At 42.0% G+C, this 19,536-nt stretch overlaps 1 pseudogene; it reads left to right on the top strand.

Moving 5' to 3' along the window:
• The window catches only part of LOC129464114 (heparan-sulfate 6-O-sulfotransferase 3-like), a 388,520-nt pseudogene that overhangs the window by 343,143 nt on the left and 25,841 nt on the right, over positions 1-19,536 (top strand).

The following is a 19,536-nucleotide window of genomic DNA, read 5'->3' as shown; positions in this document are numbered from 1 at the left end:
TTTTAAAAATATCTCTTTCATAATTTATTATATTGATTACATGTTGAAATGATATTCTAAAAATACTGAGTTATATAAAATACAATATTAAAATCAATTTTACCTATTTATTTTAAATTATTTAAATTTGGTTGTAAAATTTAACATTATATGTGTGGTATATGTTATTATATTATTGTATTTTTATTGTATAGCCCTACCTTACTGTAGGGTTAACTCAATTCTGTTACTGAGTTATTTTTTCACATTCTCTGGATAACACGTTTCAAAGTTCAGAAATACTTTATTAGTATTAACATCTTCAGTAGTGAATAGTCTTTCTAGAAAGAATTGTGTGATGACTAAAATTATTTTTGAGATAGTTGTATTATTAGTTGCTCTTAAAATGTTCATCATCTCGCTAGCACTTTCATAGAATGTTATAGGACTTGTGATGCTCTGGAATCTGAATTTTGGTTCTTTTAAAGGTGCTTTATCTGTGTAGATAGTTGTTAAATTGGCGTCCTTGCCAGGGAGACCATTGGTGGAACCTTCTAGTTCACCACCTTGCTCTGCCTCCAGTCTGAAGTCTTGAATAAATGAAATCTAATAGCATTCTCTTGATGGTCTACAGTCAGTGATGTGGACTTTCCTTCATCTTTCTCCACCCCCTTCATCTTCCCTGCAGTTGCCCAGTGCTGTCAAAATACCTTTGTGTCAATTAGAAAATTGACCTAATATGCGAATGCATGCATCAGATGTTAGTGACTGTTAAATCCTATATTTGCATATAACTATTTTTAATTTTAAGAAAGGAAAGATGAGCTGGAGTGTTAGCAGCCCATTACTTAATAACCCCCATGTCATTCCTCTGAGTTCTCTGTTAACTATTTTGGCTCAAGTTCTATCTCCCCTTGATATGACTTGGGTACTCCATACTTGTGCCTCAAAGACATCTTGATGTGAAGTGACCATGTGAAGGGGAAGGGCGGTGGCCATCCAGTTGTAGTAGGAAGTTTCTTGGGCACATAGTCCAGCCCTTAAAAGCCTTGGGCTTTGGTTCTTTAATTGAACAAAATTAAACAAAATGTAAAAACCTGAGAAATGATGAAGATTTGCCTGTGCTTTTTCTGGTGCTTCATGAAGCACCAGTCTATTATTTCAGACTTCAAATGTGCATTTTCTTCATGTTCCTTGTTGAAATTATCTGCAAATTCTATATAAAAAAGGGATTACTCTATCACCAGCAAAAGTATCACATATATTTCCATAAAACACCTGTTCTGTATTTTGGCCAGTATCAGTTCAAGTTCCAAATATATAAAATAATATATAAATAAATATATATAATGTGTGATAACATTTTAAAATATCTTGATATCTTCAACCCCTAAACTTCTCTTTATGTCTAAATTATTTATCAAAACTGTTTATTTAAAACAGTGAGATACCATGATGCACCTATTAGAATTGCCAAAATCCAGAACACTGACAGCACCAATTTCTGGTGAGGATGTGGAGCAACAGGAACCCTCATTCACTGCAGGTGGAAATGCAAAATGGTACAGCCACTTTGGAAGACAGTTTGGTGATTTCTTGCAAAATGAAACATACTCTTACCATATGATTCAGTAATTGTGCTTCTTGGTATTTACCCAAAGGAGTGGAAAACTTATGTCCACGCAAAAACCTGCACATGCATATTTATAGCAGCTTTATTCATAATTGCCAAAACTTGGGAGCAATCAAGATGTCCCTCAGTAGGTTAATGGTTAAACTGTGATACATCCAGATGATGGAATGTTACTCAACACTAAAAAGAAATGAGCGATCACACCATGAAAAGACATGGAGGAAACTTAAACAGTTATTACTAAGTGAAAAAAGCTAGTCTGAAAAGGCTACTTACTCTATAATTCTGAATACATGACATTCTGGAAAAGGCAGATCTGTGGAGAAAATAAAAAGATCAGTGGTTGCCATGGGGTTAGCGGGAGGGAGAGATGAATAGGAGCCTAGGGGATTTTTAAGGCAGTAAAACTACTGCGCATGATACTCTAATAGTGAATATATGTCATTATACATTTGTCCAAATCCATAGAATGTACAACACCAAAGTTGAGCCCTAATGTAAACTATGGACTATGGGTGATAATGGTGTGTCAATGCAGGTTCATCAAATGTAATAATGTACCTCTCTGGTAGGAGATGTTGATAACGGGGGAGGCTATGCCTGTGTGGGGGCAAGGGATATACAGAAAATCTTGGTACTTTCTGCTCAATTTTGCTGGCTGGACATGGTGGCTCACACCTGTAATCCCAGCACTTTGGGAGGCTGAGGCGGGCAAACCACTTGAGGTCAAGAGTCCGAGACAAGCCTGGCCAACATGGTGAAACCCCGTCTCTACTAAAAATACAAAAATTTGCTGGGCGTTGGTGGTGTATGCCTGTAATCCCAGCTACTGGGGAGGCTGAGGCAGGAGAATTGCTTAAGCCTGGGAGGCAGAGGTGGCAGTGGGCTGAGATCACACCACTGCACTGCAGCCTTGGAGACACAGTCTGTTTGAGACAGATTCTGTCTCAAAACAAAAACAAAAACAAAAATTTTGCTGTGAAACTAAAAGTGTTCTGCAAAACAAAGTCTCTTAAGAAAAGGGTTGGGCTATAAATATTTTACTAAAGCAAGGCCAGAGGATCTAATGCCCCAGAGGAGAGATTTCTAATGAGGGATTTGAGGCTCTGTCATGATATAGGGGGGTTATGGGGGAAGATTCTTGAGGCTAGAGAAGCTCCCCTGGAGCCTGGGGGGTGGCCGGTTCCATATATGTCCAGAACCACCTGAGATGTTTCCATCACTTTTGTATTCATTAGCTGTGCTGTCTGTCTCCTTGGCATTACCACTACCCCTAAGATCTCTGCAGAGGGAAAGTTAGGAAATATATTTCTCAGAATCTTCTTCCTCTGAATGGTCTTGGGTTAGAGTTTCCCAAAGAAAGGCAAGCGGGTGATTCTGGGGAGGCTGCTGTAGGCAGTGGTAAGATCCAGGGCAAGGCTCTAGAAAGCTCTAGAATAGTGGTTTTCAAACTTAAGCTGGATCAGAAGCACCCAGACAGCTTGATAAAGCACAGACTGCTGGAGCCCATCCTTGGAGTGCGTGATTCAGTAGGTCTAGGGTAGGGCCTCAGATTTACATTTCTAGCAATTTCCAAGGTAAGGTTGATGCTGCTGGTTCCCATGCCCACTTAGAGAATCACAGCTTTAGAAAAATAACTGCTTCAATGCTTCCATTTCCTTGAATTAAGACTCATGATGTAGAGAACACATAGCATGGCCCCTGTTTTCCAGAGTACACTTGACCAGTATTCAGTGCGTGAACATACAGAGCTTTCCGGCGTGCTTAAGTCTCCCCAAGAAGCATGATTACTGAATCATATGGTAAGAATGCTTAAGTTTAGAGAAGGGAATCAGGCAGGCTGGCATTGCTTCCAGGACCCATGTGGTTTCGATCTCCATGAGGCAAGGCCCCTGCTGCTATGCTAGTCTTCAGCTTCCTGTGGGGAAGGGACACTTGGGCCTCTTGCACCCGGCACTTCTGACTCTTTGCTTATTGACACTCCCCAGCTCTATGGAACATGCCAGGGCAGGACAAAGCCTCCAACTACTGGCCCTGGAAGATAGCTGTGTCAGTCCATTTGTACTGTCATAAAGAAATACCTGAGGCTGGGTAATTGATAAAGAAAAGAGATTTAATTGTCTCCTGGTTCTGCAGGCTGTACAGGAAGCATGGCTCCAGCACCTACTTCTGGTGAGACCTCAGGAAGCTTCCGATCATGGTGGAAGGCGAAATGGGAGCAGGCATGTCACATGGCAAGACAGGAGCAAGACAGAGAAGAGGGAGGTCCCAGACTCTCTAAATAACCAGATCTTTTGTGAACTCAGAGAGAGAACTCTCTCATTATCACAAGGATGGCACAAAGTCATTCATGAGAGATCCGCCCCCATTACTCAAACACTTCCCACCAGACCCTACCTCAAACATTGGGGGTCACATTTCAACATGGGATTTGGAGGGGACACACATCCAAGCCATATCAACAGCCCAGGGAGTTGCCCTGAGTCACAGCTGATAATAGGTCTGCTGTGATGGCGGGGACATGTATGGCTGGCAGCAGGCAATGTGACATCCAGTGGCTGTTGCAGTGGAGGGGGGTGACCGCAAGCAGCTGTGTATAAATAAGAACAAAGTTGCTTCTTGTAAGCAAAGGCCTGGATTTGTGGTGAGGCTAAGAGGCTGAGTCACCTGTGGGCCACCTCAAGAGCTCTGCCGTGGCAGCCGAGGGACTTGAGCACCACATTGAAGGGGCTGCTGGCCTTAGACAGGTCTCTGGGGCCACAACTGATAGAAAGGACGGTCAGAATACCCAATATTTGCAAATCTGTAAGTGACCTTTTCTGAAAAAGAAAAATACAGGTAAAGAAACAGACTCAGAGGCTAAGCGGCGTGACCAGAGTCAGGACCATGACCAAGTCCTTTAACTCCGAATTCCATGTTCAAACTAGCTGCCTGCAGTCCCCTCTGGGAACCCTGGCTCCAGGACAAAGGGACAAAGGGGATCACCGGGAGACACCACGTGCTTAGGAGTTATGGGGAGCACCTCTTCCATGTCCCACTTTGGACACTGTATGTCTCACCTGTTGAACTACTCAGGTTATCTTTTCATTGCTAGTAATGTTAAATTTTGAAATAATTATAGATTCACAGTAATTTCACCCAACTTCGCCCAGCTGGTGCATCTCACGTAGCTGCAGTACAAGGTCAAAACCAGGGCAGGTTGTCTTGAAAGGAGCAGTTTCTCCCACAAATGTCCTCCAAGCCCTAAGACACAGGCATTTAGAAAATCCGGTAATTGCTGTCATTTTCATTATCAGTTAAATGAGTCCCCTAATGTTTCAGAACAACAGATGACATGAGATGTCCCTGCTGGGGAGAAAAACTTGATGATGCCATTGGCAAACCAGCTCCTGAGATTTGTATCAAGGCCTCTGCATCTCACAGCTACCTTGTGTCTCCTCTATTGAAAAGCGACTTGGACTTTCAGACATTCTACTAACGGCAAATTCTGAGGTTAGTGGATATAGTAAGATTGGCAGACCTCTCTGGAATTGTTTATGTAGCAGAGAAAACAGAATTTAGAGCCAGGCAAATCTGAGTTTTAATCCTTCTAATCAATCATGCATTAAGTATTGACATTTCTTCTGGTATTGCCTTAAAATGTTAAGGAAAATTGTAAGTAATTTCTTGTAACTTAACTTTTCATGTACATCTGTTTTATTATGCCTACTAGATTATAAACTGCTAAATCACGTGCTTTGCTTTTTTTTTTTTTTTTTTGCATTTGCCCCTATGGTGTGATGATTAGGTCTAGAAACACTGACAAGATTGTTGAAACACAGATAGGCTGGCTTCAAAACACTGAAATTCAATGACTATGCAAGGTATCATCTGCTAATTTGTAGTTATTAAAAAAATAAACTCACTGGTAAGCGAAGCAGGTATGTCGCCTTAGAAGTGGAATGTGAATGTTAATTTGGAGTTTGGTAATCAGTGTAATATTGTCCATCTTAAAAATCATTTTCTTGGGTCAGGCATGGTGGCTCATGCCTGTAATCCCAGCACTTTGGGTGGCCGAGGCGGGCGGATCACCTGAGGTCAGGAGTTTAAGACTAGCCTGGCCAACATGGAAACCCCATCTCTACTAAAAATACAAAAATTGGCTGGGCATGATGGTAGGTGCCTGTAATCCCAGCTACTCAGGAGGCTGAGGCAGGAGAATTGCTTGAACCCGGGAGGCGGAGGTTGTAGTGAGCCGAGACTGTGCCAGTGCACTCCAGCCTGGGCAACAAGAGTGAAACTCCATTTCAAAGAGAAAAAAATCATTTTCTTGTGCTGTAGGTTTAAATACTAAGAACCCACAACATGAAGACATTTGAAGATCTCAAATGAGATCTCTCGGTGAATTTCAGGTCTCCTAAGAATTATGTTATATCCGTAAGGATACACATGGTTTTCACAGTTATTACGTGTTAGATGAAAGATGCAAAACAACCGTTATGGACTATTTGTATCCCTTCAAAATTCATATGTTAAAATCTAACCCCCGATGTGATCATGATGCAGCCTTGAGAGGTAATTATGTCATGAGGGTGGGGCCTTCATGAATGGGACCAGTGCCCTTATAAGAAAAGGCCAGAGGGCTAGCTCACTCTCTTCCCACCATCTGAGGATACAATGAGGAGATTGCAGTCTGCAACCCCGAAGGGGGCCTTCGCCAAAACCTAACCATGCTGGTGCCCTGATCTCAGGTTTACCAACTATACCAACCTTAAAAAAATATGCTGGAAGTTTTTTTTTAAAGGGAAAAATAGGATTAGTTCCAGTGCTCCAAATAATGACAGAAATTGCTAAATACAAAAGCTATAGGTATTTATTGAACAGATGTGAGCTATACAAGGGTATGCCTTGTGTGTATACAGGTTGCCTTCTTTGTTTGCTTAATATTTTATCATAAAACATCCATGTTATAATGTTGTATATGGAAACAACAGTGCCAGGTAGAAGGTGGATGGGCAATGAAAAATAGGTTATGGAAAATATACTGAAGCAAGATGTTTCCATCAAAACCAAGCTATTAATGTTCGGGTTTGGCAGTGACCTTTAGTCTATCAAACAAGGCTTTGGGGTTCAGGTAGTACAGAGAAAACACCCATAGACAGAAACCATAGGCATGCTACTTCAATCACAATTAATGTCGATATTGCATACATGTTCTTGACAATGTATATTGTAGCCAGCTTCTGTGGCCACGGCTGCTATTATCCCTGCCTTTTTCCCTGTTTGAAAAGAATCTTCTCAGCAGAGCTACAGTCAGTAGAGGGTGTGTTTTATGTTATTGTGTTTGTGCTGGTGTCCTTTGTGCTACTGGTAATTACTCAATTGTTTCAACCAGCAATATCATTTCCAACACTAAAACATGATCATTTCTAGAAATAAGTCATCATGATATTGGTGTCTTAGATTCCTAATCATTCTGTGCTTATGATCCCCAAGCAATTTCAAAAGAGATCACTTTGCTGGTTACAAAAATAATGATGCCGAATATGGATTATGACTGTTCCTTGTGTGACTTGAAAGCTTTTCACCCATGTGTTTGCAATGACTGCTGTAAGAGCCTCATAAAGTTATTCAGTGCTTTCCCAGTGATGTTTAGGATAACCTGAGTGAATTCTTTGTTCATTTGAGGACGGGAAGGTGTTTTTATAGCTTGTGTGGTTCTTGACAACCAGACTTGTATTTGGACAATCAAAAATTGTGTGTTCTTTGCTTAGTGCCATCATGAAGAATTTCAGGAAGAGACGTGATTTGACCTTAGTGTTTTAAATGGGCATGGTCCTGCTCTCAAGTTCAGCAAAACAGCAGCTACTGCTGTCTGATGTACCCTGAAAGCCCGATCAGTCAGATCAGCCCATTAGAGACCTGACCTCATGGACCCAGTTGCAGGGTGGTGGCTGGATGATGGGCTGATATAAGGACAACTGCTCCATTGTGCTCAGTGCTGCTGGGTTGTACTGCATGAGGAACCAAGCTCAGTTTTATTTCTCTGCCCCTTTGCAAACAATTATTCTAGCAACATACACTAGGCATACAGAAAATAATATGAAATGGATTCTGATGTTTCTTGTGCTTGGATTAGTTTGCTTCACTGTAGCCCTTGAACTCTTGAAACAGAAGTATCAAGAACCTGCTCTTCTCTTAGTGGGCTCTGACCATGTGGTGCCCCAGAAGTTATCTCCAAATATACTTCAAAATATCAGGCAGAGGTTTCCTGTCTAAAGTTACCATGTGCCATATACCTGTTAAGGTGGCCACCAGTGGCATCTTTCTGATGATGACCCTGAATGTTCACAATGATGCTTGAGAAAGGGTGAAAGAGGCAAAATATGCTGGTGAATATATTGAGTGTCTTTTGGGAACTTTGTTCTTTTCACTAGATCGTCTTTCATGACACTCAGGGGAACTTAGGCTTTTGTTTTGTTGGACTGTCTTTTGTTTTTCAGCTTGTGTGTTCATTGGAAATTCAGAGATAAGCCATTTGTGAACTAGGGATCTAGAAAACTTGTCACCAGATGACACATCTATTTTAGGGGCTGCTGAGCTCCAGGTGGCCTGATTGCTTGTCTCAGGCTCCCCCCGCCACTGGAACTCCATGCATATAGTCTCAGCTAATGTGGAACACGGTGGGTGTCTATCCTGAAGGTGGGTTCCTTCTGGGATGCCACCTGTGCAACCAAGTGAGTCCCGTCTGGGTTTGATGTAAATTCTACAGTGTCACACAGTTTGGGTTATAATATAGGCTGTATTGGGAAGATGAAAAACTAACATAGGCCAATGGTTGTTGAGAGAGACAAGGCACTGGTTTCCTGATTCCCTCATTATCCCAGGGAGGTGTGTGAGGCCAGGGCACCATTCCAGTGTTTGGACCCCACACTCTAGGGGATTCCATTTTTCACAGGGCATTTAAGAGAAAGTACCCATGTCAATGGGGGAAAACACACTCATTATCTGGCAGCTGGCAGTCTGAATTTGGGCTGCCAACTGTAGGTAGGAGTTATCTGGGAATGTTAGCTGCCTAGACCTCGAGACATTGGGCATGAAGGAAGTTATGCACCCCACTTCTAGAAGGAGGACGTTACTCATCCTATGGGAAGCTAATTCCTTGCATGCAGCCCTATCTGCTGATTCCAGCTAACTTGTTCAGGCCACCCAGAGACAGCTCCTAGGGCTACATTCAGACGATTCTGGTAATCACCCCACAGGGCCATATAACCATGGTTTAACAACAAAGAGTAGGACAGAAAGAAAAGAATTACTTTGGCCCCAGTTAATTATATCCATCTAGTTTTATGCCATTTTGACCATTAATTGAGCAGAAAAGAAACACTGAAGGAAAGAAAAATATTCAAGCACCCTAAGCAGACTTGTGATCACCTGGAATACTATGTAATAATTTTAGATCAATGGCTCTGCGGACATTTAATGAGCAACTACTATGTGTCTATCACTGTGCTAGGTATTGGGGTGACATAGTCTCTGATCTTAAGGACCCACAGTCCAGTGTACCCCATAGGAATATAATAAATATTCATGACTGATGATTGATGATGCTGAATTACATGGGTTGAATCTTAGGGTAAGAGTGATAAAAGAAAAAAGAAATAATGCATTAGGTGCAACTATTTTCTCTTTGGGTGCAGCTCGGAAACTCTGCTTGCATTAACATCGTGGTAAAATCTAATTGTTGGTAACAGCCACAGGCAGTGGTGTGCTGCAGCCAGTTTGCACCAGCCCACAAGAGCCAATTGTTAGATTTTCAGCAATTTTGTGAGCCAGCTGGTAAACATAGCCAATATAAAAATTAAATTATATAAACTTACAAGTAAATAAATTATACTAAAGACAAAGACAGTAATATTTAAAATTCATCTCTTCTTAAACATTTTAGTGCTCTTAAGGTAATCCACATCGCCTGCATCTGAGTGGTGGAAATGTCGTATAATGCTGTGCTATTGCACATCTCTTCTCAAGTCTGCATTCAGTGATGGCACCATTGTAGTTTGAAATTGGCTGTCATGTATTATTTATACCATGGAAATCAGCAGATACCGCGAATTAGGGCTTGATTTACTACCAAAGCTGAAAAAAATTTAGTTTAATGAATACAATTAATATAAGGGTAAATATAGTTTAACAGAAGATCACATATCAGGTTTAATGACAATAGATTTATTGGGGAAAAACTGGATTGGGATAAAATTCCACTTGTCAAGCACAGTCGAATTGCTGTTCTAGGTTGGCTGTGGTGTGATGGTTAATTTTATGTGTCAGCTTGACTGGGCCATGGGATGCCCAGATAGCTGGTAAAACATTACTTTGGGGTATGTCAGCGAGGGTGTTACTGGAAGAGATTGGCATTTGAAACAGTAGACTGAGAGAGAAGATGGCCCTTCCTCTGTGGGTGGGCCTCATCTGATCTGTTGAGGATCGGAACAGAACAAAAAGGTAGAGGAAAGCTGGAGGAACCCTGCGTGACTGCTTCAGCTGGGACATTAATCTTCTCCCGCCCTCACTGCTTCTGGGTCTCAGGCCTTCAGACTTGGACTGGAATCTACACCATCAACTCTTTGACTTCCAGGCCTTCAAATGACACCACCATCTTTCCTGGGTCTTCAGCTTGCAGGTGGCAGATCATGGGACTTCTCAGCCTCCATAATCATGTGAGCCACTGTATTATAATGAGTCTGTCTATCTATCTATCTATCTATCTATCTATCTATCTATCTATCTATCTATGTATCTATCTATCTATCTCTATCATCTTTTTATCCATGTAGAGTTTCTATCTAGGTAGACAGATAGCTCTGAGTATCTAGATAGGTACAGAAGTAATATCCTATTAGTTCTGTGTCTCTAGAGAGCCCCAACACATAAGGATTTGGCAAAAATCAATGGAAACATTCTGTAAGAATAAATTAGCTCTATGGAATTGGCCATAAATAATATTTTTTGTAAATTGTATACTATACATCCTTTATATTATTGAAATTTATAACAAACATATATATTTACATGTGTTTTTTTTTGGAGCACCAGTTTACTCTACGTGTATTTACTGTAATACCACTAAGTATAAGCCCATCATTGAAGCTGCTAGCAGGAGACAGACTGTTAAGACAGAGGTGGTTTCCTCAAATGAGATGGAGAAAAGGAGACAGTCATTGCTGGCCTCCTGGAAGGAGAGCCCTCTTCACCCTTGTTCTCCAGGTCCTTTCTCCTTAGCAGCTCACCAGAGCTCCCTGACATCCACCTCTCAGGGTGTAGAGACTGTAAAGGTGTCTTTCCTTTGATTGTGAAGACAAAACGGGATTAGAAACACTTTATTTTTAGTGCAAATGATTGTGGAAAATCATTTGAAGTCTTCATATTCTTTTCTCATAAGCATGCTGTATTAGTTTGCTAGGGCTGCAGTAACAAAGTACTGTGAATTACATGGCTTAAACCACAGAAATATATTTACACAGTTCTGGAGGCTGGAAGTCCAAGGTCAGGCTGTCAGCAGGGTTGGTTCCTTCTAAGGCTCTGAGGAAGAATCTGTTTCCTGCTTCTCCCCTAGCTTCTGGTGGTTTTATGGCAATCTTTGGTGTTCCTTGGCATCACCCAGATCCCTGCCTTCATCCTCACGTAGGTGAAGGAGGAGTTGATCCCATCCTGTGTCATCCCTGTCCAAATTCCCTGTTTTACAAGGACATAGTTAGATTAGGTTAGGGGTCATGCTAATGACCACATCATAACTTGATCATACGCAAAGATCCTATTTCCAAATAGGTCACATTCACAGGTACTGGGGGTTAGGACTTCAATATGTTTTTGGTGGACACACTTCAACCCATAGCATTTGCTCAATGAACAATGAAAATAAACCTGAACTCCAAGGGATAGGAAATTGGTGCTTGGAGTCACAAGGTGGTTTGATGAAATTACAAATTCTTGTATAGCTAAAGATGACCATATGGAGCAGAGGCTGCCGATGATCCCCTAAATCCAATTCTTGACGTTTTGCATAGTAGTAGCATTAATAGCTGGACCACAGCCACCAGAATAAAGATTTGATTTCCAAGTCCCCCTTGCAGCTAACTGCAGTCATGTGATAGCTTCTAGTACATTTAGGAGGTGTGGTTTGCCTCCTTCCTACCTATTCCAATCCTATTGCTTGGAATACAGTTGTGATGGTTGATGTGCCATCTTGGACTATTTGGGTGGAGGCTGCACCCCGGGAATGGCAGAGGAGAAAGCTGGAAGGCACTTGGGTTCCCCAAGGAGCTTGTGAAAGAGCTGCCACACCCACCCCAGATGCTCCCCCTCTGCACTTTAACATGAACGAGAAGCAACCTTCCCTCTTGATTAAACCCTGTTTGTTTTGGGTCTTTCTCACTTTTCACAAATATATTATATATTTTGAATTTGTTCTACTTTGCCAGGGATATTCAGGGGCTCTCACATAGCTACAATTATGTGCCTATTTGTCTTTTCTCTCTTTACATCTTAAGGGGGAGCATGGTTTAAAGGAGTGGTTTTTAACCAGAGCAATTTTGCATCCCCTGGGTAATGTCTGACACTGTCTAGAGATATATTCGATTGTCACACTTGGGGGAGAGGTTCTACTGCCGTGTAGTGGGTAGAGGTCAGGATGCTGCTGAACAGTCTACTATGCCCAGGATAGGTCCTCACGACAAAGTATGATCTGGCCCCAAACTGTCAATAATGCAGAGGTTGAGAAACCCCAGTTTAAAGGGAAAAGCATAGACTTTGGAACCAAGCTGGCATGGGTTCAAATCCTGGCTCTGCTAGTTATCATTGTGACCTCGGTTATATGGGCCTCTACACTAGTGCAATCAGGTTACTAATATCTACTGTTTAGGGCTGTTTGGGAGGTAGGTGAGATCATCCTTAGAGAAGGCACACATCAGGCACTCAATAAATGGTAGTTTTCATTCCTTGAAAGGATTTCTTCTTCAGTACACTTCTTGTACACCAGGGAAGGGGAGGCCTTGCCTGCAGTTTAAATACTCAGGAAAATCAATCATCATCACTCACACAGGCTTAGTCGTGTCCATGCCCCTCAGCGTTGCCTGTCGAGGTCCCCAATCTGATTTTTAGTCCCTCTTGCAGCCCCAGTTCTTGCCCCTTTCAGTCTGCATGGGGGACTCCAGCCCCTCCAATCTGCACATACCTCCCCCATGACTGAGCACACCCATTACCCTCTCTGCCTGAAGCACCCTCCACACCTTTAATGGCAGATCAACTCCTCCTCACTCTGCAAGGCTTGGTGCAGAGGCACCTTTTCTGGAGGTGTTACAGTTGGGCAAAGACACAGATAGACTAACTTGCCAAATAGTACAGAATTAGTACTCATGTGTTCTTAATCACTCCCCCCAACACTGCAAGATCTGAAGATAAAAACAATATTGAGAATAAAAGATTTAGGGCTAGAAACTATTACAAGGCAAGCATCTGTGTAGTTAGTTGATCTCTGAGAGCTTAATTTACAATATTAACACATTTTATTCATTCCGAAAATGAAACACGTGTTTAGAAAAGCCAATTATTAACAAAATCAGATGGAAAGGGGTGTAAATTTTCTCCAGGAGCTTACCAAATGCACCAGTGTGGGTGCCCCTGGGAACTGGTGAAAACTGATGACTTACCATCATAAATGGAGTTTGAAGTCCTCCCGCCCAGGTGAGGTTTGCCCTGCCTCAGTTGACCGGGACATGAGATGCATGGTAAAGGTTTTGGCTGTCATTTTCTATCAGGACAGTGGGCAAAAGAACTGTCAGAGTCACAACAACCCCACCTTCCCCATAGTTATCCTTGTGGTCTTCCTAACAGCCCTGAAAGGAGAGAAAGACAGGGATTTGATCTCCATTTCACAGATTAGAAAACAGAGGCCCAGAAAAGTTACGTGAAGGCATCTATGCTCCATCCTCCACTATTTTGGCATCTACTTTGACGTTTATCCATGTGAAAGCATTTTCTTTCAAGACGGCTTCCCGGAATTTTAGCAAGAATTTGAGAGCCAAGTATAAGGGGAGCTAGTCCCTCTGCCTTAGAAGGGAAACGTGCCCAATTTATTTTTGGTTTGACATTCTACTGCCGGATGTTTCCTCTTCGCTGCTGTTGTTTGTAGTCAGGCCCCAGCTTTTAACATGCTGGTCTGGGGATGCACCTTAAGACTGACCCAGAGTAAGGACATTTTGATGCTGACATTTCCTGTCTCAATTTCCTTCCCTGCTTCCTTATGATTAATGGTCAGGCCTCCTCCCACCTGCGTTCCTGCCTTCCAGCCAGAGATGCACTATCCGACAGGAACAGAAACTGTTTGCCTGCAGTTTTGTAACTAAAAATAACAATGAGAAAAATGTTCAATTAATCTCTTCCTCCCCAGCCTGCCTTGCACCGGCTCTCTGGGTTGTGCTCACATGTTAGGTCGGGCAAGGTGCTAGCCAGTTGCAGAGTCTCTTTAAACTGCTAAGGAAAGCGGAGGCTGGAGGATTCCAAGCCAGGTCACAACAGGTAGCAGGCAGGACCTCAGGCCTGCTTTACTTTAAAAATGATCTCATGTTCACTGAAAGATTACTGTGTGCCAAACACTGTGCTAAGCATGCCATCTACATGATGTCATTTAATCCTCATTAATCAACCCAATGAGATAGTTTGCATCATCTACATTTTAAAAATAATAAACAGAATCAGAGAGGTTAAGTAAAGTGCCCAAGGTACACAGCTATTAGAGACAGGATTTAAGCCCAGGATTCTCTTGATGCATTTTCGTGAGCATCTGATTTGGTTTTTCATTTTAGTAGTTATAATTATTAAAATTGTAAACACTGAATTAACAAACCATTTTTAAGTCTTTAGTATTCACTGGGAAAGATGTCAAGTTTAGGGGGAAAAGAGAAGTAGGAATAATTCCTGCCTTCAAGAAGTTTTCCATTAAGTGAAGCAAGTCTGTTGTCTCTCACTTCTTATACTGGAGAAATATGGGAGTTGTTTGAAATAAAATCGTATTTGTCCCACTCAATCTCAACATGACATAGTTGCTCTTCTATTTTGGACCCACTAGCAGACATGTGATATGTCTGATATTTTGGACCCACTAGCAGACATTTGATGAGTGTTTTTTTTCCCAACCATTAAAAAAATGTAATTCAGGTCTCAAGGCAACGATTACTCCTTTTCTATTGTGTTTTAACAAGTAGCACAGAGGGGTCAGTAGACCATTGGTAATAGATAGAACCTGTATTATACCCAACAACAAAAGGATGCTGGACCACCCCTGCCGCATGTCAGTAGGTGGCAGTCTGGCTTTGCACACACTGTGTGCCTGGGCTCAAGTGGGTTTCACAAATCCACGTGCCGTGGAAATTCCCATCACCAACCTTTTCAGAGCTTTCTGGCCCTAAAAGCAATGCATTATCTAAACCTGAAGACATAAATGTTGTGATTGAGACATTTCAAGAAACTCTCATTAGCTTGTCTTAGTTGAACTTTGGGAAGAATCTTACGGGGACTCAGATCCATAGCTGCTGTGTTTTACCATCAACTCCACCTTGTCCGTGGATGTCGTGCCTGCTCAGCACTCTCTCAGGTCTCACCCACCTGCACTAGTCCCTGAAATGGGCTACCACTGCTCACCTGAATGGCTGCCTTCTTGTATAGCTAACTCAGAGAATTCAAATATCTATGCCTTCCTCGAGGAATTCTCAATCTCCCAAGATACCATCAGTTGTGATGAAATGATTGTAGGACTTTAATATAACCCTGTCAATGAAGACACCAACAATATGATATTTGTGATAATAATGGCTGACAAGTTTACCTCTGAATTATCTATAAAAAAAACTTGTTTGCTAAGAAAGCAACCCCTAAAGATGAGATTATGGGAATCCTGTTCAATTAAAGGGAGCCAAAAATTATATATGCAATCATACATTGCATGAATTGTACCATTGTCTAGATGAAGTGGTATAAAAGTACATTCCATTTGTGGAATCAAGTTCTGAAGAAACTCTGGAAATTTTGAGTTAGCGGTAATCTTGAGTCAGTCCATTTACTAGAAAGAAGAAGGCAGCCTTTCTTCAGACGTTTAAATCATATTATAGACTTTACACTTATAGTAGTCCAGTTTCTTTAAATTAATAGATGAACTAAATTAGTTTTACTCTATTTGGAGATCTAAGTAATTTGGCTAGTTTGACTAAATGAGTTTTACTCTGTTTTTGAGCTTCATATAGAAGCAAGAAATTGACATAATTATCTAATGACTTTCCTCATCACAAGATATTGGGTCAATTTCCTCTTTTTCTTTTTCAGGAAATACCTATTGGTGAGTGCCAAAAAAAGCTCCTTAGGAAGCATCAGGAGCTCTTTAAATAAGCTGCTGGAAGCCACTTTTCATTTCTTTGCTGACAGAGATGAGTGCCTATATCCTGGAATTAAACTTGGGCCAGAAGGACTTTGTCCCATCTGTTGGTGTGACAGAAAGGGTCCCAGGAGGGCATCTGCCCTGAAGTCCCTCCTCCATGATGCCAGGCATCTGAAATTCCACTTTTAGAGATGACCCCGATAGACTCTCAGTCTTTAAAGATTCACTCATACTAATGCAAATATTTCTGCAGGCCATAAATTAAAGCCTTGGGGCAGTTACCACTCACTTTCCCACTGAGAAAGCCACCCACGAGCTCCATCAAGAATGTGCCCAGGCAGACACTTTCAGAGGGGAGGCATGTGTGGGAATCCTGGGGTGGAGGAAGGGCACTGAGAGCAGAGATGACAGTAACCAGACTCCATCCATGACCCCCATGGCCCTCTAGGACCTGGGCCTGCCCACCTGTCCAACCTCAGCTCCCACCATTCGCATCTTGGCTTCTTGGCCTTTCTCTTTGTGGACACGCCATCCTCTTTCCTGCCTTAGGGCATCTATGGTGGCTACTTCTGGAATATTCTTCTCCAAGACCTTCTTATGACTGGTTCACCTTATTATTAATGTCTCCAATAGCTCCAATATTCCTGTCTCTGAGAGGCCCCCGTTAATCACCAGCCTCAAGTCATCCTTCTTCCATGTGTACCCCGATCACTCTCTATTATGCTCTCCTGGATTGCTTTATTCCTAGCGCTTCCATGTTGAAATTATCTTCTTTATCCGGTTGACTACTTGGTTATTTACTGTTTCCTTACTAGCCTTTGTTTTATTATGTGACTTTTGTTTTTTATTAGAAGATTATGTTTTGCCTAATGCTGGACCTTTAATCCACATCCTCTTGGAATTACCTACCATTGATGTGTTAGTCTGTTCTCACATTGCTATAGAGAAATACCTGAGGCTGGGTAATTTATTTAGAAAAGAGGTTTAATTGGCTCATGATTCTGCAGACTGTACAGGAAGCATAGTGGCTTCTGCTTCTGAGAAGGTGATATGGTTTGGCTGTGTCCCCACCCAAATCCCATCTTGAATTGTAATCCCCATAATTCCCATGTGTCATGGCAGGGGGCCGATGGGAGGTAATTTAATCATGGGGGTGGCTACCCTCATGCTGTTCTCCTGATAATGAGTGAGTTCTCACAAGATTCTCACAAGATCTCATCATTTCATAAGGGGCTTTTACCCCTTTTGCTCTGCACGTCTTCTTGCTGCTGTCATTTGAAGAAGGACGTGTTTGCTTCCCCTTCTGCCATGATTGTAAGTTTCCTGAGGCCTCCCCAGTCATGTGGAACTGTGAGTCAATTAAGCCTCTTTCCTTATTAAATTACCCAGTCTCGGGTATGTCTTTATGAGCAGCATGAGAACTGACTAATACAGAGGGCCTCAGGAAACTTACAATAACGGTGGAAGGCCAAGGGGTTGCAGGCACATCTCACATGGCCAGAGCAGGAGGAAAAGAGAGAGGGAGAAGGTGCCACCCACTGTTAAACAACCAGACCTTGTGAGAACTCTCTCACTATCACTAGAGTAGCACTGAGGGGATGATGCTAAACCATTCATGAGAACTCCACCCCTGTGATCCAATACCTCCCACCAGACCCCACCTCCAACATTAGGGATTACAATTCGACATGAGATTTGGGCAGGGACACAGACACAAACCATGTCAATTGATTCGATACTCAATATTTTTTATAGTATGAATAAATGAAGAATCAAATATAAACTTATTACTTCAAGGCATGAGCTTGTCTGTTGGAATCAATAACATGAGGCCATCAAGAACAGGGAAGGAGCTGAGATTTTATTTTACCTGCAAGCTAATGAGCTAGCTTGCCACAATTTCAGATATACTGCAAGAAGATATGATATTCCTGTCATAGCAGTAGCGAGAGTATTAGGAGTTGGTGCAATTTAGGCCCTAAGCCTGAATTTCCATAGGAAAACGTATAGAGGGCAACCTGAGTGGGTACATTATAGGGGAAGAACCCTGAGCTTAGGAATCCCAAACAGTTTATAACAGGAAGTAAGCCTGCCTGACTCTTTTCCTGGAGGGAGACATTATCTTTATACTGGACAGTAGACAAACCTGCTCTTTGCTCCAGAGGAAGTCACAATCTCTATATTCAAGCATATTCTTTTTCAGCGTATTTGATTGTATAAAAACATCTTTGAAAAGAGAGTCCACTCTGTTGGCAAGATATATAGAAATGTGAGAGACCCATGGAGAAGTGCCTCCTAACAAAGCCCATCTTCCTGGTCTATCTTTAATCATTCCTTTATCCCATCTCTCCTTCCTATCCCACGAAAAGCTCAAATAATGTTTGTTTGATGGAACACTTACTGCATCCCACCTCACGTTTCTTTCTTTAGGGAGATAACTTGTCAGTAAATGGACCCATTCTTACTGGAATGGCTGTGTGAGTAGCCCTGTTTCTAGAATTGTGGAGCTTTTCTTCTCAAACCAGGATATCTGTTTGTTAGTGGGTTCCTAGTAGAGTGCCATAGGGCAAACAAAGCCCTGGGGTTAAAAACGGAACACTTCCGTGGATCACAATTTTTCCTAGAAAAAAATGGACAAAAGTCTATTAACTTTTATTAAAATACGTGTAAATATATTGTGCAGTGAGTGCACATTCTCAAGGATTTTAAAGATAAAGAAAAGATTTCTTTGGGCAGTACTGCTACCTCTCCCCTGTCCCAGAGCGTAGATGAACTTTCTCTTGCTGCTGGAAAAATTTTAAGCTGTTTTATAGAACAGTGTTTTGCAAACTAGGGGTCATGACCTGGTAATGGGTTGTAAAATCATCCAGGTGAGTCTGGCCAACAATTAATGGTCATTTAAAATATTATAGAATGGACAATATCAGAGGGCATCTGTGATGGTTAATATTGAGTGTCAACTTGATTGGACTGAAGGATGCAAAGTAGTGGGTGTGTCTGTGAGGGTGTTGCCAAAGGAGATGAACATTTGAGTCAGTGGACTGGAAGAGGCAGACCCACCCTCAATTTGAGTGGGCACCATCTAATCAATTGCCAGCACAGCTAGAATAAAGCAGGCCTGAAAAGGTGGGAGAAACGGACTTGCTGAGTCTTCTGGCCTTCATCTGTCTCCCATGCTGGATGCTTCCTGCCCTCGAACATCAGACTCCAAGTTCTTTGGTTTTTGGACTCTTGGACTTATACCAGTGGTTTGCCAGGGGCTCTCGGGCCTTTGGCCACAGACTGAAGGCTGCCCTGTCGGCTTCCCTACTTTTGAGAATTTGGGACTCAGACTGGCTTCCTCACTCCTCAGCTTGCAGACGGCCTATTGTGGGACTTCACCTTGTGATGGTGTGAGTCAATACTCCTTAATAAACTCCCCTTCATATATAAATCTATGTTATTAGTTCTGTCCCTCTAGAGAACCCTGACTAATAAAGACAAATATTATTTTATTAAACATTTATTTCAGATTGTG

The sequence above is a fragment of the Symphalangus syndactylus genome, chromosome 15, assembly GCF_028878055.3.
Source record: "Symphalangus syndactylus isolate Jambi chromosome 15, NHGRI_mSymSyn1-v2.1_pri, whole genome shotgun sequence".
In the NCBI taxonomy this organism is placed as follows: Eukaryota; Metazoa; Chordata; class Mammalia; order Primates; family Hylobatidae; genus Symphalangus; species Symphalangus syndactylus.
Note: the sequence above shows the minus strand (reverse complement) of the source record. Positions and strands in the feature narration are given on the sequence as shown.